Source organism: Lepidochelys kempii, chromosome 12, assembly GCF_965140285.1.
Source record: "Lepidochelys kempii isolate rLepKem1 chromosome 12, rLepKem1.hap1, whole genome shotgun sequence".
NCBI lineage: Eukaryota > Metazoa > Chordata > Testudines > Cheloniidae > Lepidochelys > Lepidochelys kempii.
Genome location: NC_136391.1, coordinates 36359075 through 36386991, shown reverse-complemented (window position 1 = coordinate 36386991; position 27917 = coordinate 36359075). Strand labels below are relative to the sequence as shown.

The 27917-nt window shown below is 40.3% G+C and overlaps 2 long non-coding RNA genes across 2 annotated transcripts in view; one reads left to right on the top strand and one right to left on the bottom strand.

Moving 5' to 3' along the window:
- LOC140896384 (uncharacterized) overlaps window positions 1-27917 on the bottom strand; it is a 104164-nt gene that overhangs the window by 49179 nt on the left and 27068 nt on the right. The gene's annotated exons all lie outside the window — the stretch shown is intronic.
- Window positions 1725-27917, top strand: LOC140896385 (uncharacterized). The gene is made up of 3 exons (XR_012154537.2): window positions 1725-1790; window positions 21807-21931; window positions 27272-27917. It is a non-coding gene; the product is annotated as an uncharacterized LOC140896385 (long non-coding RNA).

Below are 27917 nucleotides of genomic sequence, written 5' to 3'. Positions count from 1 at the left end.
GCATTGAACGATGATGGATCTGAATGACGGTTGGGGAAAAAAACTAACCTCGCTCCCAGTCCCACCAAGAAAACACTTGACTCTCCAATAAGAAAACCACTAAAAATCACAACCCTTTTGTGTACATCAGCATCTTCAAGTTCTGCCACATGCTGCTTTGTCCCATTGGCTGGTGTGACATGATGTAACACATCAGAACTTAAGAAGAAAACCAGACACCAGGTCAGATATTAAGCATATTGTTGAAATTATTGCAGTTGGGCTATTTTTGGGTAGTTCAGAGGTCAACACACCTCTGTGGAAAGGGAGGAACGAGACCTTCCCCAGACAAACAAAGAGACAACTACTTGACAAAAAAGAAAAAGTACTTAAAAGCTGGCAAGCCACTGGATATGTTTGTTCTAATTTAGAAAAAGCTCTGTTAGGAATACTTAGGACTTCTTGCATGTAAAAGGAGTCTGGTTGAATTTCGATCTGACTGTTTTCAGTGGAGCGGGGGAAAAAATTAGAAACATGCAAGAAGTGCCTACTTTTGATCACTGAGGTATTTTGATCTTGTAAATTATGTCTGAAATTAGGCATGGCCTGGAAAATGTGAGAGTGTTTTCTCTCGGTCTGGGGAGCTTCTGGTTTCCAGAGAAGGAGCTCTGTTCCTCTAACCTCGTCAAATCCCATTTTTTTTTCCACCTCTGCTTTCTAACAAGTGGGTTTTTCTTGCCATTCATCTGAGGTGACATATGGGTGGATTGGAGAAGCACCACAGACCTGCCTCCTCCTCTGGGGCTTCCACAATCCAAAACCTGAGCTCAGGTCCAACTTTTAAACAGACCTGAAAATGTTCCAGTCTAACGAGTAGGCTGACCTGCAAACTAATCTCAGCCCAACTGTCATAACATTGTGTTTGCCATGCACAGCTAATAAATCATAATAATGCTATGTTAATGGACCCAGCTTTGACAGTGCCAGAATTAAAAGGGCATACAATAAACAAAGAGTTTCTGAAGTACAGAGGTATGGAATGGCAATGAAAATGACCAAAGGATGCAACAGATCTTTTGCTGGTATTTCCATGGACCTCAGCTAGGTTTGCTGCCAGCCAGGAAGCCAAACAGAATTTCATCCCATCCTATTCTGCCAGATGCAATAGTTAAGAGACCCACAAAGAGAAATATAAACCTGATGGATGGTTGTGTTAAAGGGACAGTGCAGCAAGTCTGGAAGGGAACAAGATGATACCTGAGCATTCTCTCGAGTCAGAGAAGATCTTCCACAACAAGAAGGGTAACTTCCTGACAGAGCTATGACAAATCATGTAGAATCGGAGTCCATTGATTAGGACTGAAGAGAATCGTTTATATACAATTCTGGTCTTTTGATAGGATGCAGATATAGTACTTAGCATGCATAGCAGATAGCATTTAAATAAGCCAGATAAGAAAGGGAGGTAATCACTTCACTGACAGCCTTTCATTTGTCCCAGGTTTCTGGCTGTTTTACTGGGTACATTGAAGTCCTGAACATTTTGTTTCACTGTCTAAAATCCATGGTACCATTTATTCTGTGAAAGCTACGTTTGTTTTGTATGAGCTCTAGTTGATCAAATAAACAGGCAGACAGACTTTGGATACAGACTTTGGATTCCTATTATTTTAGGATATTTTTAGTGCAGGGTTGTGCTGCTCTTGTTCAAGAAGCAAAGCTGGATTTAGTTCTTTCTTGTCCCTCACATGAGAGAATCCTAGTTAGTGATGGACACACCTCAAGACTTTCAGCAGTTTGCTTCGATACAGGTAAGCAATCAAAATAACCTTATCTGAACTATTCAGACTTCCCTGATTTGGATAAAGGGGCTGGAAGTCTCAAAAGAATAGGATTTCTAACAAGATTTCCAGTACTTCCTCTCTCCAGTCAGAATAGGGACACAAAGAGGATATCCTTTCTTCTTGTATTTCAGCACCTCTGCTTCTCCTTTAAAGTTGGAATGAAGAAGCCCAGAAAGTCATGGGAAACTGGGGGTTGGGGACAACTTTTAATTGACCTTTCAGAAATTGGATTAATAGTTTGGTTTGGTCTGAGATAAAATTCTGCATGGGTTATAATTTGATCTGAACAACTTCACCCACCCATATTAAAAAAAACATCTCTCTGATGCACTTTTTAGACTCTAGGATAGGTCCATTAACTTCAGTAAGGTCACTCTTCACTTATACACTGTTAACGGAGAGGACTATCAGATCCCTAGTTGATCGCTGATCTTTTGCAGTACTTTTACTGATTGGATTGGACCTTTCTAAGCAGAGCTAAAACCTTAATTCAGCTTTATGTGTCCTGGGGGCAGGGGGGAGGGATGGAGGGAAGAGAGAGTGATCTTAGGGTTCCAGCTGAAAGAGTAAGTTGTCAGAGCAGATGAACTAGTGTTAAACACCAGTGAGTAAAATGGGGTTTAACTTTCAAATGTGAACTTGTTGCATTGCCAGAGACACCCCTTCTACCAAAACACTTTTGAGTTCTAAAAGGAAAAATGAAAGCAGATCAAGAGTTAAGTTATATCTATTCCAGAATATGGAAACACACAGTTTATACGAGGTCCTGAACTAACAGAGCAGAGAAACTGACACTAATAAATTGTGCACTTCCAGACAATAATAGGGCCTTATGCTTCAAATTATGTGAGTAAAAAAAAAAGAAAGAAAAAAGAAGGGCCATGATCCACGCTGATGCTAGCGTTTTCATTATTAGTAGTGGCCCTGTACCAACAAGGAGGGTATCGCATGGAGAAATCAAAATTAAATGTTGAGCAATACATTGGGGGTTTGGGGTTTGGAACCTCCATGTTTGGGTTCACTCCAAGATGAGCAAAAATTTGAGAGATCTTGTTTCATCCACACTTCAGCGGCAGCCATGAAATCTGTTCCCTGGAATTTGCCAAAGGCACATATCAACTTAGACTAGACTCTTCCAAAAGGACTCACTTGGGGCCTGATGCACCACTCATTGAATCAAGTGGAAAACTGTCCATTGACGTTAGTGGTCTTTGGTTCAGGACCCTGATGTATCTTTGATGCTTATCAAATATTAAGTAAGGACTGATGCTTAATCAAATATTAAGTAAGGACTTTTTCTCCAAACCATACATATAGATGTTAGCAGAAGATAGCAGCATTGGCTAGGATGCAACAGTTTGTAAATCTCTCCGGTTTAAACTACCTATGTGGTAAGTGAATGTTTTTCATTGGACTACCCTTTATAGTTATTAGGAATTTTTTAGAGATGGAGCCTACTTGATGGTCAATCTTGGGTTTTCCTGGCATGATTTGGGATGGCTGGTCTACAGAACCTAGCTCATTCTCACTAAAGGTTGAAATACACATTGGAAGTTACTGGAGGTTATAGATATGAGAGTAGGTGGAGAAACACAATAAAAGAAAGCAAGGATGCTGCACTGCATATGTACCTCTTTCATTTGGCAAGTGTAGCTGATTTTTAACAATTTCTGTAAAACTTCACAGTAACCAAATATAAATTGAGAAGATGATCTTGTAAAAATAACAAATTCTTCTTAATAAGAGACCTTATGAGGACTCTGCTATTAACTCTGTTGAGAAATGGCAGAAGCCACAATCTATGTCTATGTGTCTGGATGTGAATAAAGAGGTGTGAAGAGGAGTGAAATGCAAATCGGCAAGGTTCTTCTCTTTCTTTCTCTGTATAGATATTTAACCTATTCTTCCTTCACCAGTTATACACCAGTAAAAAACCATTGACTCCAGTAGAGTTTATCTTATTTATAAGAGTGTGATCAGAGATTCAGACCCATTCTTATTAAATGCCTGATCCTGAGCACCTTTAATGCTCATTGGTTTCAGTAGGAATCAAGGGTGTTCAGCCCCCCATAGGACTGGGTCTTCTAAGACTTTCCAGTCTTAAGAACACTGGTAATATATTTCAAAGCTCTTTTCAGACATCTCTGACTTGGGTAACGATTACTTACCAAGCAGATCCATTTACATTACACCTCCCTAATGCAATGGTCATATTTTTCCCCACGAATGAGCTGTTCATGAGCAATTTCTCCAACATGTCACACAAGTATGCTGTCCATCAACGAAGTGTTGTGCACGTTTTCTGTTTCCACCCTATTTTTCCTTCATCAGACATATTTATGTTGTCCTAAGCAAGGCGCATCCCACACTCCATTAATGCTACATCTGCCCCTACATTTGTCTTGCCATATTTCGGAAGAGAAGTGAAGAAAAGCACCTTGTTATAATTCCGATTTTGGTTTTGGAGAACTTCAACATTTCTGTGCCAGCATGATATTTATGGCTGTTCTCCAGCAGATATATTTTTTTTTTTTGCAGGAGAGAGGTTTAGAGTTTATTCTCTTCCTAGCATTTGAAGGTCTAGACTGTGTCCTTGTTCCCTCTAGACAGCGCGGCACTGCAAAGGGTGCAAAGGAAGACAGTGCAAAATACAAGAGCATCTTGAGCTTTAGATGTTGCAGCATTGCAAGCACAAGCATGTGCTGGGTGAAGAGCAGGTGAAAGAAAAAGAAGAGACCTCAAATTTCAACCATTAAAAAAGCTTTGTTGCCACCTTGCTACAGTCCCATGCTAGACGATGCAGAACTATCATGCTGAAAGACTGTCTTTCCTGACCGTGATTAAGGGGAAATGCTAATTTAATGAGAGGAGGAAGCTGGTACAGCAGCCTGTGTGGAAGATCTTGAAATACTTTGATTTTTTTTGTGATAAAAAAAAAAGTGGAATCAATAGACAACCGTTTCCCCCCACATCCCCCCAGATCAAGCAGCATCACTGGGAGTCCTCCCTTAGTTTCAGTCCAACAGACTGAATATTGTAGTGGAGAAAAACTAGACTCAAAGTATAAGAGTTTGATGCAGTCCTGTTTTTGTCCTGACATTTCTGTGAGGCAACGGGTGCTTTGAATGAAGTAGTAACAACAACGTGACCAACCTGAGGCCATTTAAGTTCACGAAGCTGCATTCCTCCTTACAGTGCTGGTGAAAGTAAACAACAGTATTATAAATTTTGGTCATGCCCTGGTATCGGTAAGTATAGTTTCTGAATTTGCCATATGCTCTCATTGAACTGGAACACCGATGCATACACAGCGAAATTGTCTAAACAGTTGTTCAACCTCAGTACTCGCTGTCAAAATTATGATCTACACGATTCATTCTGCTAACCACAAGAGGGGTTTTGTTTGTCAAATGAAATAATGTGTAATTTGGTACATCATTTTGGAAAGCATATTTTCAATATGCTACCACAGGCTTGGACACTGAAGCATCAGATTAGTGGATAATGTCCTACAGTTTCCTTTGGCTACAATGATTCAGCATTAGATAGGAGGCAAAATTGTCCAGAGGCATCAAATCATAAAGACTGCAGAGGGGGAGACTTTACTGAGCCAAATTTTTGAAAGCTGATTCTCGGAGTGAAATCTTGATGCCACTGAAGTCAATGGGAATTTTGCTGTTGACTTCAATGGGGCCAGAATTTCACTCTTGATTTGAGAGCCCAATTTTGTGCACCCTAAATTTTGCACATTCTGTTGCACGTGCCACGTTGTCTGTGTGTGTGCATCAGAACTTGGATATGAATACAGATGCTTCCTGTATGCATAATTATGAGGTTTTTCTGCATGGAAAAACTGGTATGTGAAGGACTCTGTCTGGAAGATATTGTCCACAAATTTTGAGGCTTCACTAAAGCACTTTTGCAAATGTAGTTGCTATATTAGGTCATTCCCCCATAGGTGATTACAGGTGCTGACTATAAAATGTTATGGGCATTTGGCCAGTAGAGATGGTCAACATTTTTTTTTTAAAGCATGAAAACAAACTGAAATTGAAATCCATTATTCAGGGTTCAAAATGAACACCTAAATGTTTTGAAATATTTTGTATTTTTTAATCAAAATCATTATTGTAATAGGTAACAATCTGGATATTGAAATGTTTCATTTTCCAAAACACCATTTTTTGGTAAGCAAATAACTTTAAGAGCATTTTGAATAATAATTTTGATGATGGTGGTGGTCATAGACCAGGACCTCATTATGCTAGGTGCTGTACAAACAGGGGCAGGGGGAAGAGACAACAGATGGATACAGACAGATAGGGGAGTGCAAGGAACAATGAGCCAATATGAGTCAACATGACAGGCAGCGGTGTTAGCACACCAGCAACCGAACCATGGTCAAGTTTTTGTAGGCATTATGAAAAATGAGCGTTAAAAAAAAAAATCACAAAGTATTTCAACAGACAAAAAATGTGGGCAACATTCTTGAAAAAAGGCCATTTTTCAACTGAAAAGTGACATCGGCATAGCTTCGTCTTTCAGGGGTGTGAAAAATCTGCAACCCTGAGAGACGTAGTTCAGCTGACCTAACTCCTGGTGTAGACAGCACTAGGGCAGTAGGAGAGGGAGTACCTATGCCTATGGGAGAATCCATCCTGTCTGCATAGGTAGCGTCTACACTGAAGTGCCTCAGTGGCACCGCTGGAGCAGCTCAGCTGTGCTGCTGAGGCGTTTTAAGTGTAGACCAGCCCTAATTCAGAGATATTGCTGAAATATAAAGAGGAAAAAAAAAAAAAGAGTTCCACAATCCAGGGTATAATTTCTTGTAAGATCGTACTTTAACATTTCAAGCTAGATTGTAAGGCTCTTACTCGTACCGAGGCTGTGTCTACACTTAAAACGCTACAGCTGCACCACTGCAGCCCTTCACTGTAGATGCTACCTAAGCCGACAAGAGGGATTCTCTCGTAGGTATAAGTAATCCACCTGCCCAAGAGGCAGTAGCTAGGTCAATAGAAGAATTCTTCCATCGACTTAGCTCTGGCAACAACAGGGGTTAGATCAGCTTAACTAAGTCACTCAGGGGTGTGAATTTTCCTACCCCCGAAGGGTGGATCTGGGTTGATTTAACTTTTTTAGTGTAGACCAGGCCATAGCCATGCAGGACTCCAATGTAGGCACATACCTACTGGGTTTTAGTAGATGTTTGCATCTCTCTCAGCAATTGATAAACAGTTTAGAATCTCCATTTGAGTGGCATTAACTAAAGAGGAACAAAACAGGATCAGAAAAATGTTAAGTACCCATAAATTACATTTACATCCTCATTAAGTCCCCTTTATGCTGCCAGAGGAATGTAAAGGGGCCTAAGTGGAAGTGAGAATCAGACTCTTGGTCTTTATTCTTAGAGTGTTGTTGTATCTGGCATGTCTACATAAGAAAACATGGAGGGTCTTGTTCCAAAAAGATGCAATGTGGGTCGTAAAATGCTTGTTTTTCCAGTTGCTCTCTTTTTCTCAAAATATTCCGTCTTTGCATGCCCACTTTAAGGTTCCCTTATACTAAGGACATAAAATCCAAATCAGCCCAAAATCCAGATCAGCCCGAAGAGTTTGCAAAGCAATAACACAGGAGTCTGCCGCGAGTTCATGGTATTTAAATGCTGCTAGTCCTAAACCTTGACCTGGATTCTACCAAACTTCTTAAATTGCTTGCTGTTTATTAACTCCAGCTGATGAGCTCAGTTAATTAGCTAATGCATGGGTAGCTTGTTATAAATAGCAAGCAAAACAGTGCCGTTTCCTCCCTCCCCCCCAGCTTCTTCAAAAGAAAAAGCATTTTTGACCAGAAAGTTTTACTTGTAAACGGAGGCCCGAATTTAATTTCAGATAGCGTTACTCCACCTTGTGCAAGTGATTTGTCTTGACACTGCACTGACTACCCACACACAAAAAGCCCTTTATGAGTTCCACGCCAAAGAGCCTGAAGTATTTTTTGCTTCTCTGAAAATGACATTTTGTCCTTTTTTTTTTTTAATCACCTGAACATGGGTCTTAAAACCACAGCACGCAAAGGCCCCATGTGAAGTGGGGAAAGGCATTTCGGCATCTGCTTAGACCCCCAAACTGAAGCGCCAGTGTGCTTAAAAAAGCTTGTATTTAAAGGCACTGCAGCTGCACCAGCTCATATTTCATCCAGCCACCAATTTCCTTTTTCCCCTGACAAACAGGCCTCAGAAAGAACGCAAGCCAGAAATTCTCCACGTTAGCGAAACATTTCCTCTTTCCCGTTCTCCCTTCCATTAACATTATTACACTGCTCCTGGGAAAAGCTGACTTTTCCAAGCCAGACAGCGTATTTCTTTCTTTCTTTTTTGGGGGGCCAGTGCTAAGAAAAGCATTGAGGGGAGGTGGGAAGGGCAGCAAAGGAAGTATGGGGGTGAAGTGAATTATAACGTTTCTTCAGGAAACATACTCTCTCTCTCTCTTGCACACAAACGCACAAAAGTAATGAATCCTTGTCTCTTTCCCTGACTGGCTATTGCAGAAGTCGAAAAACACAGACATACAGAAATCACTGACAGTCTCCTTCCCGGGGATTATATGCTCAATCGAGACTCAATAACTGTTTAAAGCCTATTTGACTAGGATGGTGCTTAAACGCACCACAGACCTAACTGCAGCCAATTCTATCTAAGACCTTGTCTTTAACTGATTAATAAGCCTTAATCTGCAGCCCTCAGGATATTATGTTTTTCTAGCCATCCAACGTCCCAGAGATAGGGCTGCACCTTCTGTTACATGCCTGATGTATACCACCTTTATGTAAAAAGAACAGGAGTACTTGTGGCACCTTAGAGACTAACAAATACAGACTAACACGGCTGCTACTCTGAAACCCACCTTTATGTAAGCTATTCAAGATCCCACATTGCAAAAGATATCCTATGACAGTTATGACCTTGTGCGTCCCCCCTCCTTTACCACCCCTTCAGATACTTCATATACCATGACTGTAGGAAATTCATGCTGCTTATGTAGAGCCAAATTCAGACCTGGTTTAAGAATGAGCAGCCATATTGGATGTCAAGAGGGTTGCACTCACTTACACCAGGCATGATTTTGGCCAATGACTTTATTTGTCCTGCTTTTATTTTTTCCTTTCTGGAGAGCTGTAACAGAAAGTCACATTTACCTAGAGAAGAGATAATCCCCACCCTATGAAAGCCAATGGCAAAACTCCCACTGATTTTAACAGTGCCTGTATCTTAGAAGCGGATAACTAGAACAAAGTGTCCTGTCTTCAGAGCAGAACAGTACATAGGTAATGCATTGCTGACTGAACCATGAGCCTAAAATGGTATGTGTAGGAAAGGAGAGAAGGATTGAGCTTCCATGATGGGCCTGGACCAAAATCCTGGATCTAAACAGCCCTAAACTTGGGTAAAGTTTGCTTCCAGATTTGGACTTTATGGATTGAGCCTACCTCTAATGTCTGTGTGTTTAAGGCTTTATGTAATCTCGCTGGACTTTTTACCACAAGCACAACAATTTTCAGTTTTTGGCTTAAGGTATTTTGTTTTTTAGCAAAAAACTGATTACATTTTGGGTTTTAGATGTTCAGTGTTCAAACAAAAAGTAAAAATTTTCCCCAGAAAGCAGGGATTTTTAGTAAAAAATTTTGGTTAGTCAAAAATACAGTTTTCCACTGAAAAATAATTTGAGTGGAAAATTTTTGATTGATCCTAATTGATACATCATTCCCATTGCTCAACCTCCTGGATCAATTACACTTCAATAATGCTTTGAAGCTGGGCCAATCCATATAACTATTTGGATAGCTATACTTGAAGTGGATAGAAAATGGCTTTTACATCCTATGAGAATTTTGAAAAATTTTCCCATCCTGAATTGGGACAAAAATATTTACATCTTGAAAATTATCAGAAACTGATACGCCCCCACAACATTTGGATCAGGTTAATCAAAACTTTTAATTTCAATAATTTTAAAAGCTTTTGTTTCAATTTTGATGTGTTAACATTTTAACCTTTTTCACTATAAATTAACTAAAATTTCTAAACACAAAATTGTTTTGAAGAAAAAAAGGAGAAAGTTTCCATTTCAAAAGTATTGAAAAGGGACATTTTGCTAATTTTGACTTTTTTTTTTTTCAAAATTGTTTCACATTAGGAGATTCACCAAAACCAACTCTTTCCCACAGTTTCAGTTTCACTGGAAAATTCCTGACCAGCTCTAATCTATACACTGCTGGACATTTCATTTCAAAGGACTCTGAAGTGCTTTGCAGACTGTGGACCCAGTTGTCTGCTGGTGTAGCTCCACTGACTTACTTTGGCTGAGAATTTGGTCAGCATATTGATGGAAAGCATTTCCACGTACCAGTGTTGATGGAAGACATTCCGCCCAACATAGAAGTACTGCCTCCTCTGGGTGGGATACAGCAGGAGTTTAAAGATAGGCAACAATGTTACACAATAGTTTCAACAAAAGGAGAAGAACAAAAAGATTCCAAGTTTAACCCTAGATCTAGTTGAAATATGAAATTTCATTAAAAATGTCAGTTGTGCAGTTATTTCTATTTTGCAGGATTTGAAAGGGACCTAACGCTTCATTTTTTCACAATATTTTTTGCAAAAAAAAGTTTTTACATAATTCATTTTCAAAATCATAATAGAATTTTTTATTAAAAATCATGTTTTCTCACTAAAAAAATTACATTGAAAATAATTATACTGATACAAATCTCACTTAAAATTTCATGAAAAATTAAACATTTTCATAATGTTAAACTTTTTTTGTGGAAAGCTTTATTTCTGAAGAAAGGTCATTTTCTGAAGAGTAAACTTTTAGCGTGAAAAATTTTGACCATCAATAATTGTATCTTGTTTTTCCACAGTCCAAGCTGGTTATGTAAAAAGTCAGTTAAGATATATATATATACACATTAAGTAAAGTGCAGGAGCAACATAACGTGGAGCAAAAGCATTAGACATAGACAGACTCAATTAGACAATCTGGTTAATTCTTTGATTATATCAGAGTACTATAAACCATTCACTTGATTGAATCCAGACAAACTGCCTCAACACAATCTTTGACTCAGATTTATTTCTCTAAATTTACATTGCAACAGCTACCACAAAAATTACAAACTGTGGTTTGGGTTGATTTTTCTCCCCTCCCTCATGTTTACATGGTCTTCAAGGGAAAAATAAAACAGTTACGCCCAGAGAGACTTTGCTTGAATTATTCTCCAGAGTACCATTTTAGCAGCTTTTATTTACAAACATAGCCGGCATGTGTTTCATCATGTCTGGTTTAAGATTTTTATTTTGTGCCTTTCATAGAACAAGCATGGTTTATTACATTTACGAATGTGACCAGGCTGGGAACATGCTATCTGTCTGTTAGTGTCTTAAGCCAAGATTTACATCATTGTGGACAGAGGTTCCAACTCTGGGATAGATGACACATCTGTGTGTGTTAATACACAATCAAAATCATATCTGCTGTAATGAGAGGGAGCTCCTGTTCCGACTCTCAGGAATTGTCAATGATAGGCTTTTGTTATCAGAGATGTTACCTGGGAGAAATCTCCCTGACTTTTTAGTAAGACTTTCTTCCTCTCTCTCTCTCTCTCTCTCTCTCTCTCTCTCTGTAAGATTTTCAGTTTAATAACAACTGTGAAAGTAAAGAACCAAACACATTCCTGGACCCAGATTCTGAGTGACCCTCAGGGAAATCAGTTAAGGTTATTCATGTCCTGAGATGGCAGGATCTGCCCCCCTAGGATTAATCAGTTCAAAGAGTCGACACATTTCAGTTTTTCTTTGTATTAAATTTACCCATCATCTACCAGCTGGACAGTAACCCTGATACTCTATCACTTTGGAACATCTGAGTTAATACCTTTAACTTCCACCTATTGGGTTCTGGCAAATGAGCTTTGCTTTTTATCTTTTTGTTTTATTTTAAAAACTCAACAACTCTTGATTAAAACTTAACTAAATTTGGTAGAGATCAAGTTAGAAAAAATAAAAGCTGCAAAATTCTGCCATCCCCCTGAAATTAAAAAGGGGGGAATAAAAGAGATAAAAGGAGAGAGGTGTTCTTTGCTGAATAGTTTTCTAATTATACCAAACGTGGCCACAGAAGGGACAATATCAAGAGCAACACCACACCTCAGCTGATGAGGTTAATTTGGTTGATATTCTTCAGAACCTGGAATCTCTAGGAGTAATGGGACACACAGCAGTAGCAGTGGATAATAAGTTCAAATTTAGTGGTTTCAATTTTTTCCATTATGTTTGAGTCCTGACATATCTTACATGTACTGTAGGAGCTAAAAGGACCATTTGTTTTTTCAGCTGACTTTTTGGAGCTGGGCAGACCTGTGAGATACACCATAAATGGATTGAAAAAGGTGAGGTTTATGAACTGCAAAGCAGTGAGGAAGTTTTCCAGGAAACTATGCAAACCCCTGCTTTTGACAGTCTACTTGAAAAATAAATACTACAGATTCCTTCAGAAAAAAAATTGACCTACTCTTGTCCTCTTGGGTTTATTTTCTTTTAAACTGAGAGTTTGTTAATTTGAAATACATATATATATAATTTCACGCACACATATTATGAAGATAGTGCAGAATTTGCAGAAATACAAGACCTGATCCAAATCTCACTAACACTAGTATAACTCCACTGATTTCAGTGAAAGTATTTCTGATTTTCCCTGTGAGACAGAGGAGAATCAACCCCCTAATCCTTCGTTTAGTCCTATAGGAATTATTCAGAAACAATATTACACATCTACAGTAAAATATGTTACCTCGGTGGTCAGGGGATTGGAATGAGCTTTAGAGCCTTTTGCCACTAGTTCAAATCTGTTCCAGCCACAGCCCAATGAAGTCAATAGGAATGTTTCTGTTGACATCAGTGGGTTTTAAATCAATACTCAAGTGCATAGTAACAAAGGACTCAATCTGGTGAGAAATTTAATCTGGATGCTTCATGAGCAATTTTTGAAACTCTTTTATTTTTTCAATATTTTGGGGCAGGGGGAAATTTCAAAATTTTTAGATTTGCTAGGGAAAAACATTTTAAAAAACTGATTTTTTCCCTGTTTTTTTTATTTTTTCACATTATTGTTTACTTTTTCCTGCGAGCTCTATGTTGCTACTTTTTACATTTTGCCAATGGAAAGGGAGGGCAAACCGGAGAACTAAAAAGGAAAGAGGAAAATCCAAACCTGAAAAAAAATCTTGATTTTGTTTATCTGTTGGGTTTTTTTAATCAAAAAATTGTAAATGGTTTTAAACAACTTTTTTTTTTTTTTTAGAAGACAGTTTTTCAATGAAAAAAAAAGTTTGGCCTGAATGTTGACCAGCGCTAGCCGTTACCATATATGTCTGCTTCATAACATGAATGACTCAAGAGCTGACCAGTTTGGCTATGTGAATGAGCCTCATTCCATTTCCTCATAGACAGGTTTCCACAGCACAAAAATTGCCAATACAACTGATAGAAACTTGCTCTTTTTGACAGCCAGAACATAGAAAATGAATTACTCTTGTACCCCTGGGGCCACCTTCCAGAACAGGATCCTGGGGCAGTACCGTACTTGTTGCCTATGTCCGCTGTTTTCAGATGCTAGCCTCTGTAATTCACTTGCAGGCAGGTCTTTACTGAATTGATAGGTATTTGGATATGGTGATGAATGTGGTATTTAAAAAGATATGAGAGAGACAAGGTGGGTGAGGTAATATCTTTTATTGGCTCAACTTCTGTTGGTGAAAAAGACAAGCTTCAGAACTACATAGAGCACTTCTTAGTGTCTTTAGAAGCGTAATTTAAAAGATAGACTGACTGCTGTCCCTCTCAACCTTCTGTTGCTAATGAAGAGGGAAACAACTCCCTCCGTATTTTTCTTCCAAGCTTTATCGGAAAGATAAATTAACAACGTGTATGTGTTCTAATCGGTACAGTTTGTAACAAAGGAAAATTGGGGTTGTCTGAATTATTTGACGATTGTGCTGGTAAAGTGGCTTTGCAGATGATCAGTGAAGGTAGTAAAATCTTTTCCATGATCACTGTTTGGTGCTAGTTTGTTATTGTTGTTTTGTTTTTAATTCTGGGTGGGCAAGGCTGCTTTTCCTCTGATCAAATTGGGGAAAAAAAAAAAACCAGGGTGGCTCTCCCGATGGGTTTCTGGGTAACTGCACACATCTGGGTTTCATATCAAAAGAAATAAATATCAGACCTAATTAATCCTCAGTGGCTTCTGGGTATGGACTCCTGAACAATGCAGCCTCTAATTACAGTTTAAGCAGGCATGGTGACAGCGTAAGCTGCATCAGCCAGGCTCTGGATTTCATGCAGTATATCGTCTTCTAAATCAGGAGAAAAAAACCGAGGCGCAGGCGTTCTCAAACTGCGGGGGTCGGGACTCCTCGGGGGGTCACAAGGTTATTACATGGGGGGTCGCGAGCTGTCAACTCCCAAACCCCACTTTGCCCTCCAGCCCTTTAAATATATAAAAAGTGTTTTTAATTTATAGGGGGGGGGGTCGCACTCAGAGGCTTGCTATGTGAAAGGGGTCACCAGTACAAAAGTTTGAGAGCCACTGTTCTAAATGGAGAGAGAAAGAAAGAGAAGTATTTGTTTAAAACTTTGTCAAAGTCCTTAAACCAACACTGATTTTCACCAGCGGAGGATCTGGCCCATCTTGAAGCTATCTAGGAAGGGGAAAAAAAATAGAACAAATACACGTCACACTAATTTGCTTTTGTGTTGTGCCTAGCGGAACGTCCAAATAGCACCACCGCATGCTTTTTGCAATTTAAGGCCACTTTTAATAAACCACAGCCTTAATGCAAATTGCTGAAATGCAAATCTTGAAATTATTTGTATGAAAAAAAATAGTACAATTATATTTCCTTTCAAGAAATGCAAACTGGCTGATTTATTAGTCTTTTATAAAGGGTTATTTATAACTGATAACCTGTGTAATGATTTTACCAGAAGATAAAGTTCCTATATTGCAGACAAAGAGATATCTAGGCAGCAGTATTCTGATTAGTTTTACATCTTTTCTAATTCGAGTAATTTAAAGATGGAGTTTGGGGATTTGCTGAGCTGCAATAAAACATGTCGGGAAAGGGGTCTGTTAAATGTTTTATAACTCTAAAGCCATCTTTTTTTCCCCATGTCTTTAAAACCATTTTGATTTGCAAATATATGAGTGAACTCAGAGCAAACAAAAGTAAAAGGACTGTTAACACTGGCTTTGGTACAGGCAGTCTCTGTATAAAATTTCCCTCTCTGCCAATGTACCTCAATCCTGGCTTGCAATAACCCCTGTTATTCTAGTCCTGGATTTATCCAGAGCAAAGGCTGCCAACTATACCAAATTATGTGGCTGGTTTTTTTTCAGTGAGGACTAATGAGACCACCAAACTTATTTTCCCTCCTAACCAGAGCCAGGATTTGAACTGAGGTCCCTAGAGATGCAAACATAGTATATTAACCAACTATGAAACCACCCCCCTGCTATGTAAAGTCACACCCAGGAGGGTTTTTTGGTGCTAGGCAGCAGAGTTTTTACATGGCTATCCATATATTACAGGATATTATTTTTCCAGCAGAGAATATTTCAAACATTTCCAGTGAACTTTTTTCTCTTCTTTTTTTAATTTGTATTTTACATATAAAAATCAAAGGAATAAAATTAAACCACAAAAATATGTTAGAGAAACAAAAGCAAGGACAAAATAGACTTTGAAGGCTGAAACTAGATCCTCTTTGCTCTACCATGCTGTCCCTGGGTATTGCACAGACCTCTATGTAGTCAAAGATCTTACATAGCATATAGTATGGGCCATGAGTCCTTGCATTTAGGTGTTAATCACACATCCTTTTGCATAGTCTAAAAGGTACAGTGCACCATCTCAACACTAAGGCCAATGGAATAATCACAACAGGCAAATATAATGATAGCACTTATATATTGATAGCTCTTTGTATTTTCACAGTGCTTTACAAAGATTAAAGGCCAGATGGGACTCTTAGATCATTTAGTCTGGCCGCCTGTGTAACACAGCTCATAGAATTTCATTCAATTGCCCCTCTGCTGAGCCCAATAACTGGTGTTTGACTAAAACATATCTTCCAAAAAGACACCCAGCCTTGAGCTGAAAACTTCAAGAGACAGAGAATCCAACACTTCCCTTGGTAGATTGTCCCAGTGATTAATCACCTTCCCTATTAAAACTGGTGCCTTATTTCTAATTTGAGTTTGTCTGGCTCTCACTTCCCTCCGGAGGCATCCCTTGGGGCTTGGCTTGTACGGAGCATGCTCAGTAACACTGCTGAAGCCAGCTGCCCTCACTCTGCCCCACCACTATCGGCAGGCACAGGTCATCTCTGCTTCTACCCACTGGTTCTTGATATACCTTTCTCTGCTAGGTTAAAGAGCCTTTCAGTACTTCAGCACTTATTTTTTCTATTAGGCGGAGAAAGTGGTTGGAGTTCAACTTGAGGTTAAGCACCGGACTGGCACTCAGGAGATATGCATTAAGCATTTGGCTTTGTCACAAACTGTGCATGGGACTTTGGACAGGTCACTAAACCTTTCTGTGCCTCAGGCCCCCATTTATAAAATGAGGATGAAGAGGATCCTTTTCAACAGGCCTCTCCAGTGCAACCATGCAAAGACCAGACACGAGATGGTCCTAATTTATTAATCTGGAGTATGTTGCAAAACGGGACACATTTTCAAAAAATGTCTTTTAATGTGGAGTCCATAGGTTTTTATATTTTTTCAGAGGCACATATTGCATTAATTAGCTAGTGTGCATATGTGTGTGTTACTGTTCTCTATTGGACGAGAAGCTGAACTGCTCAGCTGAGTATCGCTGGCCCTGTACTACTAATAGCCAAAAGAGATTCGCCTTTATCTGTAGATGTAAGGGCCTATGTTTTTGATTGTTTTATCCCAACCGTGACTGTGTAATTCTCAGTGGCCATAGTAGGAAGCATTGTGACAAATTTGGGCTCTTTGGCTATAGCAAATTATATTACTGGAAATGTATGCAATTAAAATAAAGAGCTTGGATGGATGAGTGAGGGCATTGATGATGGTACATGTAACCCTTACACTTCTTGGTCACTTTCATAGTAAGTACAAATGTGTCAGTATTAAACACCTTCCGCTGATGACTAGTCAGTCCAGCCTCCAGGAAGATTAATGAGCTTTGATGGGTTGTGGCAGGACTGGCAGATTGGCGGAGGGGAACCAGCAGGCTGCTTTTAAGGTCAGTAGCCACAGAAGGTTGCTAGAAGCTCTGTGCTTTGGCCTGCAGCTGTGATTGTTCTTGCTCCTTCATCAGCTCCTGTCCTGCTCCAACCCTGTTTCTGTCTTTCTCCTGGTTCCTGAGTCTGGCTGTGATGTTTGGCTCTGATTTTGGGTCCTCTCAGCAAGCTTCTAACCAGTGAGCATGACTGTCACCATGTGAGCCTGGCACCATGTACATGTTGAATACTGTATAAATGGCAATCAGTAATTAAGAACAACTCATTGTTTTGAGCCTGACCCGGGTCAGCAGTGACTGAGAGTAATTTCCATCCTTTGGTGGCTGATGTAAAATGATCTGGTGGTCTCAGCCCATTTTCTTGCAGACAATTAGTTAGTTTGACCCCAAAAAGGAAAGAGTGACAGAGACTCCATGAAGGCCACAAGGGACTTTGCTATTGCTATTGGTTTTATGTGGAAAGTGCCCAGTTACTATGGTCATGGGCAACAGTATAAAAGTCTGATAGAAAATGAATAATTCATAGAATATCAAGGTTGGAAGGGACCTCAGGAGGTCGTCTAGTCCAACCCCCTGCTCAAAGCAGGACCAATTCCCAATTTTTGCCCCAGAGCCTTAAATGGCCCCCTCAAGGATTGAACTCACAACCCTGGGTTTAGCAGGCCAATGCTCAAACCATTCAGTGATCTCTCTCTCTCTCTCTCTCTTCCCCGCCCCCGTCCCCGTCCCCCAAAAAATACATTCTCGCATTGGTACTCATTGCTATTCCTGCTGGTAATAGAGCTTCCAAAGGCTGAATTACTCTTAACCATACAGATGTTTCCTTCTATCGGGGTGAGGTAGAGGGCAATGGGAGGAAATTTCACAGCATCACTATACCAGGATCTTTCCCTAGCACTAGTTTAACTTAAAAATCCTTTTAAAAAGAAAGAAATTGAGATCATATGCTGTAAACTATTACCCCATTGCTTATGTGCTGCAAGAGATCACCTTATCTTCCAGTTATACGAAGGGCTATCACACAACATTGAACTGCTCTTGACAGGGCAGAATCTCGGCCGTGCACATTTTGTAACAGCTTCCTCACTTGAAACAAAAACTATTGGTGGAAGAAATAGTTGTTGAAGAAAAGGTCATTACCAGGAAGCCCATAAAATGCTAGTAATTTTCCTCTATCAGTCCTCCTCAGCTGATAAAACTTATTAGGCCCTTAAGTTCTGTTTACACTGCTGTCTTTAAGTGGTCACTTATCCACTCCTGCCCTGTGTATCTGCCTAAGGGTTTTTTATTATTATTATTATTCCACTTTTTCTTTCACTTTAATAAACAGCTCCAGTCCTGATACCAAGATAGGAAAATCTGACCCCTTCAGTCGTTTGCTCTAGGTGTAACAAGAAGTGCGTCCTCTACTGCGTGACATCTAGAGAGTTCATTATCTTAGATGAGAATAGAGTCCAAACATTTGCCTGTTGTGCCAAAGTGTGTTTCCTTAAACTCTAATGGCAGTTCAACGAAACCCAAGTTTTATAGCATGTTTTTACTCTAAATACCAGAATACTAAGACACGAACAGTTTATCCTGAGGGCCCATTCTTGCACTCAGTGAAGTCAATCACAAAACTCCCATTGATATCAATGTGAACAGGATTGGGCCCTAACATTTCAATGAATTTAGGACCATATTCTACCCCCATTCGACACACACAACTCCCAATAGCACCCAGGTGACTCTTGAGTGGGTTAAATATGGTCCTACTATACTAGAGGGCTCAGTTCGGTGGAAGTAACTCTATTGAAGTAAATTACAGTTGCAACTCTGGAAACTGAGGATCAAAATGACTCCAGATATATTGATTTAAAGAAAGCAACCAGAACTCTCATCCTGAAGTCTTCCTCATTAGGGTGACCAGATGTCCTGATTTTATAGGGACAGTCCCGATATTTGGTGCTTTTGGTTATATAGGCACCTACTACTCTCCACATCCTGTCCCAATTTTTCACATTTGCTATCTGGTCACCCTATTCCTTAGTCTTGGCTAAGTACTGCTTACAGTTACACTAGATCTACTCTGCTGTGAGAGAGTTCCCAGAGGGAACTGTGCCTGAGCGAAAACTGCATTAGGATGTCAGGATTTAGTCTCAGATTTTCTGAGGATACACTTTCACATATATGCTTTCTCCATCCCACTGTCCTTCTTCTGATGACTTCTCTACTTTAGGAATTTATACCCTGCATCCAAGGAAAAAGGAACCCAATCAAAAGGTTTCCTTACCTGTAGAGATATGAACTATTGAAACCTCATCCACTGTTACTCCTGACATGTTGAAAGGTTTCAGTCTAAAACTTGCCATCTTTAACATTAGTGTGATATATCCGTTGTAATGCATGTACAGTCACCAGGTCTCTATAAATAATTCTATTCTGGACATTTGGAAGAAATTCCTAGTGTCATCCTTTCAGGAGCTTGCAGAAGACAATGAACCACAGTATTGACGCCTAAATTACAACACCTCCTTTCCCAAAAATAAAGAGACTTTATTCTATTGCCAATCCCTTCACGTTCAGACACTAAGAAGCACTTTGATCTATTGATTACATTACTGTGTGACCAAGTGCTTTAAATGAAATATCTTTGTCGTACTGACAAGTTTTTTTGCATGATAGGAATGTTCCTTAAACTGCCTGCTGGTTGCAAAGAAGATTTGCTTTGACTATCAATGTGTAACAAACTGAATTCACACCAATGATTTCAGGTTTGCTCCTCTAACATGCCAGGTGAGAGACAGCATTGCTGAGCTTGTTGAATCATTTATACTAGACATGCTTCCACAAGCCATGTAAACAGAAAATCTGGTCTATCCTATATAAGTTCGGGAACTGCCCTCATCACCTAATTAGCTGAGCACCCAATTTGCTGCCAAAGCAAACCATTATAGGGACACAACAGTACAGTATGTTCTTCATATTAGAAGCATAGAAAACGGTACCAATTCAAGAAATGTTCAGGATTCATAAACATTTTCCTAAATTACCAGCTGATTATCCTCCTGTTTGAGAACAATGGCAAGCACGGCCATGCATAGAATTCAAGTCCAGCCCAGTCACTGGTAATTTTACCTAATTGGATCTTTTCTCATCATTGGATCAGTTGTAATCAATATCAGACTTTCATTTTGTCCTTTTATTACGTTTTATATTTAACATATAAATTCTCATGTCCATGAGTGGAACTGATTCGGGGAGGAATGGGGCAAATATTTTTCAGGAAAAATGTAATTTCCTGACCAGCTCTTCCTGGGAGTGCCACTCTTAAATCTGTTTTTACTCTAACTCACACGTGCAAGGGTTTGTAACTCAAGTGTAAAAATGCGCTCATGGCTGGCACTGGGCATATGAGGTTTTTTTCAAATTCTAAGGGCCTATTACATTTTTCTTAACCTGCACCCATACACATTCAAACAAAAGCCCTCCCATTGACTTCAGAGGGTTTTCACAGAATCAGGAACTGAAATTGAAAATAAAGTTAATGGTTGCATATGTGATCAAATATTAAAATGAAATCGTGTGCCAATCATTGGCCAGATTCACCAGTTCTCTCTGCCTGCTTTTTTGCCCCATCATACCAGTGAATGACTCTACCTAGGTACTTCTATGCCCCTCATCACCATAGTGTCTGAGTGCCTCACAATCACTAATGAGTTATCTTCACTATATCCCTATGAGGGGGATAAAATTATTCCCATTTTACAGATTGGGAACTGAGGCACAAAGAGGTTGTCACAAAGGAAGCCAGTGGTAGAATCAGGATTTGAACATAGATCTACAGAATCCCACACCAGTGCCTTAACCACAAGTCCATCCTTCTTCTGCTCCACTAGGCTAGATCCACCAAGGGGATTTAGACTCAGTGTCGCAATGCCCACTATTCAGGCATCCTGCTGCCTAGTAGAATCCACAGACGCAAGTTAGATGCCCAGTGTCCCCAAACAATGCATGGGGATATTATTGGAGGAAAATTAGGCACCTAGGGAATTTAGGCAGCTAGTTAATTGGGAGGAGGGGGGGTTGAGGATCTAAATTTTGGACTTGGGTGCCCAAAGTGTCAGTTACATGCCTGTAATCCCTTTTTGGATCTAGCCCAATACCCTTTTTACAGATCTATTAGTGACCATTCAGAGGCTAGATCTTGGGGGATCCTCCTAAAATCATTATGACTAATGTGATATTTTTAAAAAAATTGATTTTTTAGCAAAAATTACCCAGCCTCCCAGACCACTCTCTTCTGCTTTCCTTCTGGCTTTAAAAATAACATTGAAAGGAAAACGTAGTAAGGCGGTAGTAACATCAAGCACCTTCATCTGAAAAAGGAACGATATGGGTCTGGCTTAAATTTAAAAAATTGCTAGTGACATCAGAGACATTTCTCACAGCTACCAAAGCCTACCTGACTCGGCGCTTTTGGAAGGAAAAAATACCACGTTAAATTGTTTGTTAAAATGGCCTTTACATTTCAGAAGTGGAGATTTATAACTCTCACATAAAGTAAAATAATAGCTTGGCACTTGAATTCTTGTTTTGTTTGTGCAGTGGATATTGCTGAGATTATCATTAAGATCTAACTAATTTGTCTTTCTGGTTTGCGCATTATAGCTAATGACGTTGAGGTCAACACCAAAGACTGCTGGCCATTGGCTATTCCATACCTTTTGCAGAGGCCAAAAACGGGGACTGATAGATTGGCTCCATGCCACTAGACCTTTGGAACTACTTTGAAGGTAATGAAATCACATGGATTTGCCAGCAAATTTGAGTGTCTGTCCAATTTCATCCTGTTTATTCAGCTAGCAAATACGTAGTTAAGGTGAGACTGTGTAGCTGTGCTGAATGCTCAATTGTTATCTAATTCTAATTCTGAGAGAGACTGGCAACTCCTTCTGCAACAGAAGCAATTGGAGCCATTTCTATCATTAATTTGATGCTTGATGGGATACAGTGTACCCTGGCGATAAAGGAGATTTAAATTTCACCTTGTGCCAGCACGCACCCCAGAGGAAGCCCCAGTTCAGCAATGCACTTAAGCACATGCACAAATCAATTTCTCCCCGGCAAGGCACTTAAGTACATGCTTAACTTTAAGCCCATGCTTAAATCCCATTAAAGTGAATGGGACTTACTCATTGCTTAAAGGTAAACATGTGTTGATATGTTTTTCTGACTAAAGATGGTTTGCTGAACCGGGGCACAAGAGAAAGCAGGCTGCATGTCCACTGTGTTTTCCCAGGAATTCCATGTGAAATTAATTGGCAAACTATTTCCCAAACTGTGGTCAAAGTTCTCAGCTGATATAAATCAGCATAGCTCCATTGAATTCAAGGATGGAGAAGCTGGCTCAGTGCTTCAACTAGTGCATCTAATTAATAACAAAAAGACAACGCCATTGGGTATCTAGATTCTGAACATACAGTTGTTTCAGATTATGCCACGTTACCACAGGAACTATTGAACATAAGACCTACCTCAACATAATAACAATAATGCTCAGACTGTACATAGCCCTTCACATATTCATAATACTATACAGATATATATTAGTCTTTACCAAAATGTAATTTAATATGTTGGATTGGGGATTTGTTTTTACATCATACAATTCCACTTGATGTAAATAACATAGTTGTTCGTAAATGTCAGATTTTGGTAAATTCTTGAGTTGAAAAATTTCATACCTTTTTGATAGGGGAAATTTGAGGGTGTCACTGATTTTCAAATATCCTGAGCCTCCACAACTTCTGTGGATTTCAGTAGCTTCTCCAGGCACTCACACATAGTCTGATTTGCTAATGTGCAGTGTATAGAAACCCGTTGTTAAAATGACAAGCTAACATAGGTGCTGGACCTTGAGATGTGGAGGGTGCTGAAGCACACCCTGGCTTGAAGTGGTTTCCATTATATACAGGGGTTTACAGCTTGGTTCAATGGCTCTCAGCACCCCCACTATAAACATTCTTCCAGCACCCCTGCAAGCTATCCTTTTAAACGTAAGGGGTTTCCTGGTCTGGCTTGCAGGCTACGGGGAAGAATGCAATCTGGGGCTCATCAGCAATCAGTCTGCAAAGAGCCAGCCTAGAACAAGGTGGGGGGAGTCATTTCTCTGTGTCTTATGGAGCAGCCTGCTTTGTCTATCTCTGGTTTGGGGTTCTTGTGTGCTAGGGTTCTAGATTCTAAGAAATAAAGTAGTGTTGCACTGCAAACTTCTCAAAAAAGTATTTTATGTTTTTATCTTACTTCTCTGTATGTCATGGACATAACAGCATTATAGTCCATACAAAGCATCCATATCTACCTTTTAAAATTTTGATCTATCTGTACAACTAACCCACTGCAAAATGCATCTCCCCAAATATATGTTGCCCATTTTCCACACACATTTAAAAAATATGCACAAATCCCTGCTTCTGCAAGTTCACACAAATAGGCAAGCCCACGTATCTGTACAGAATGCCACTGGCCTCCCTGCCTGTGCACCCGAACATCCAGGATTGATGTTTAGATTTTTTTAAAAAAACAAAAGCAAACAAACCCCTCTGCAACTGGGAGAGATGTGTTTGTTTACATATAATTGTATATACTCCATGAGGAGTGGGGGTTTTTTGTGTGTGTGAAGGGCAAAACAGAAATAAAAGAGGATGAAATGGGAAAGGTAAAGTATTCATAGATTAGAAGGCCAGAAGGGTCCATTGTGGTCATTTAGTCTGACCTCCTATATAACACAAGCCATAGGACCTCCCTGAATTAATTCCTGTTTGAACTAGAGCATATATTTTAGAAAAGCATCCAATCGTGATTTTAAAATATCAAGTGATGCCTTTTAACAGTGTTTTCTTTCTTTCTTTCTTTCTTTCTTTCTTTCTTTCTTTCTTTCTTTCTTTCTTTCTTTCTTTCTTTCTTTCTTTCTTTCTTTCTTTCTTTCTTAATTTTTTTTTATTTCCTTTCAATTATGAATAGATTATAAGTGTAGAATTTTGGAGATATGGAAAGGAACTACTCCAGACCAGATGTGCTGGCTGCATATGAAGGGCAGGCTATAGTACGTTAGTGGTTTAAAGTAACAGGAAACCTGAGCAATATCATAAATCAGGATTTTCTGACTAGATTTTTTGTACAGACTATAACAAAATGTATTGAATATCTTGAATATGTGAGAGCCTCCAACCTACCAAATTACCAGGCTCTGCCAGTGAGAGGCACACTAATTTGAGGCTGGCCTCAAACTGAAAATTGTTAAACAAAAAATTAGGTTTCAGCATTTTAAGAAAAATCTGCTTGGAGCCCAGCACTAACAGGACCCTAAGGATTTAGCTAACTGCAAGGAAAATACAGACAGACAAATTTCTTGACTTTCTAAGCTCCTGAGACAGATTTCCACTTCTGGATCTCAACAAGGCATACAAGTTCTTCCACAAGTGACAGGTTACTTACTGGAGGGTGGATATTCCCCCCTCCCCCCCCCACACACACTCTTCACGCATTCAGTCAAATTTTGGTCTACTGAAGGGAAACGGAGTTTTGCCATTGACTTCATTTGGACTAGAATTTGGTTTGTTATCTTTTTCATTCATTTTATTTATTCATACACATATAATGCATTGGCTCAAGTGCACCGACTGAAGGCAGTGCACTCCAGCATGCAAAAAGTTGGGTCCAGTTAACGGAAAACAGCCTACAACAGAAACACTGAAAGACACACACAAATTATTACCAGTGTAGATTCAAGTCATACAACTGGTAGCGCACAGAGCAGGTCACCTACACACAGGCCCACCAATGGGTTGGGAGCAAAGGAGGCAATTGCCCAAGGGCCTGGGCGATTTAAAAGGGCCTAGGGGCCCCTGGCGGCGGCCGGGAGCCACGGGACTTTTTAAATTGCCAGGGCTCCTCGGCGCGACGGGGTGGGCATATGGAAGCCCTGACCGTGCCAGAAGACTGCGCCCAGCAGCTCAGCCGGCAGCAGCTCGCTGGGCACCAGTCAGCACAGGTGCAGCTCCGCCCAAATGTCAGGTGGACCTTTTGAGGGGGCCCATGGATGGTTCTGTCCTTGGCAGAGCCGTCCCTAGGGTACAGCGGATCGAGGCGACCGCTCTGGGTCCCACGCTTTGGGGGGGCCCTGCGGGCTGGTGTGATTGGCTAGTGCGATCGGTCCCAGAAGTGATCATTTCTGCCCCAGACCCCGCTAGGGACGGCCCTGGCCCTGGGGCCTGGAAATGCTGTCGGTGGGCCTGCCTACACAGGATCCTACCTGTTGCAGAATCAGAGCTTTCTTTTCTTTTCTTGCTCAGCAATTTAAAATTAATTATTGTGTACTTTTCAATACCACCCCAGCTAATGGGGAAGGGATAGCTCAGTGGTTTGAGCATTGGCCTGCTAAACCCAGGGTTGTGAGTTCAATCCCTCAGGGAGCCAGTTAGGGCTCTGGGGCAAAAATTGGGGATTGGTCCTGCTTTGAGCAGGGGGTTAGACTAGATGACCTCCTGAGGTCCCTTCCAACCCTGATATTCTATGATTAATTGTTGCAACTTTAAGGGCCAAATTCTCAGCTGGTATAAATAACCACAGTTCTGACTAAGTCAGTGGAGATACACCCACCTATGGCAGCTGAGAACCTGACCTAGCTAGTCAACAATGCCTACTATTCTTTTGTTTGGTTGGGTTATTTTTTAAATGTCATTGTCTTTTTATAATTCTATGAAATGTATCTAAAGCCCAGGCTAACTCTTTCCCCACATTGTTCCACTTCTAAGTAAAACATATACAATAAACTGAGTTCTATTTTTCTCATAATCATCCAGACGATCTTCATGATTCTGGGGAAAACAATGCCAAAGTGATGGGTTACTGCGGTGTCTTCATTTTGAGCATACTCTGGAAATTGGCTTGACATGCTCATATATTCAGCATGGGTGAGATTTACCCATCTGCAGAAGGACAGCACCAGACTAGAGGACCACGTTAAGTCCCATAGAAGCTAAACTTCTTTGTATGAACTGGCTTTCCTCTCATTCACCCTAGTGTAAAATCAGGAGTAACTCCGTGAAATCAACAAAGTTATGCTCCTGTAAAATTGGTGTAGATGAGATGAAAGACAAGCCCATGAAATATCCTGCCTTACTGGTTTCATTGTAGTTATTGGTTTCTTAGATTCCCCCTTTCCCACCCACCTGTTCTCCCAAAAATGACCTCCCCCTGACCTCCTAGAAGGTCTCCAAGCTGCTGATCCTTCTTATGCTTCATTCTCTTAAGGCTGCAAGGCCATCGAATATGCTAAATACTGCACAGAGCTTCTGCTTGAAATGCATCCACACAAGCCTTCCTTCTGGGCTGTATTTTTTTACATTTTAATTTTTGGCAGTGCTATAGGGAGCAAGAGTGGCGTGCAGCAAACAGCATTTACCAGCGTGTGTAGCTTGGCACCAGAAAATAATTACTTCAGAGTTCAAAAACCTTCAAGGTGCTCTCTCTAAGCTGCTTCACATTTAAGATGTGTAACACTAAAAATGTCACTTTTGGATCCCTGCAGACCAAAACAGAGTGCCTTCAGCTTTCTGATTGGCAGAAAATTGATTGTTAAGCTCCAGGAAATTTCCAGCACAGCTGTAAAATGTCAGAAATACTCTGCTGCTGCAAAAGCTATCGAGACTGGTTTCAATTAACACTACTCTCTCTTCAGACCTCATCCCCAGAAAGCACAAGCTTTCTGTTTGAGTATTAGCCATCCTTGATTTCCACCCACCAGAAACAGGTTAAAAAGTTACTTACTTCGGTTTCTTCCTGTCCCAAGCAGGGGGCTATGCCTCAGGCATCAGAGGGAGGAAAACAAGATCGTACAGACGCCTGTGCAGATATCTGGATCTGATTCTCTTAATGTTCCATGCATTGCAAGTATTTAATCTCCACATATTTCTTACGAAGTGGGAGAGATCCTGGCCCCATCCCATTCCTATGATCTTTGACACAGATACATGGGTAGATCTCTGACTCAGCTACCTTGGTACACCTCTGTACTCAGTATGTTGTATGTGACATTCCTACCTTAGCATTTTTTATTTGTATTACTGTAGCATCGAGGAGCCCCAGTCATAGATCAGAACCCCTTCTGCTAGGAGCTGTACACTGACAGTGCCTGTGTGACGCCAGCAGATGAAGTGACAGCTCATGCCAAGCCTCTGGGCCTCACTGAATACTGAGAAATGCACAGCTGGAAACCAGCCCGGCTCATCTCGGTGTTAGGCTTGTCAGAATAGACGCTGAGTTGACAAGCCTGTGTTTAGTCTTGATGAAATGTTTGTAGGATGCTGCATGTATTGATCTCACTGACAACACCAAGTTACGTTGAGTGTTTGCCTTGTAAGCCTCTGTAATTGTGTAACTCACCAAACAGGAAAGAAGCATTAATTAATGCAAAGTGCTGGGCCTGCACGCAACAAGTCCCACTGAAACCAAATGAGCCATTGGGAAAGATCAAAGGACAAAGGCTTTGTTGCGTTCCCCCCCACACACACACCGATGAAGAGCAGACAGGAGCCGACACTTGTTCCATTGGTTTGACCTCTGGGAGAAGGGAAAAAAAATTCTGACCAGAGGGAACTGTATCACTATGATGCTTGGAATTTGGAGAGGGTAATATTTCCAAGCATAAGCAAGGAATCTCCAAGCTGCTTAGCTTGGGTTATCCCTAGAGGACATAGAGCTTGCACATTACAGAAG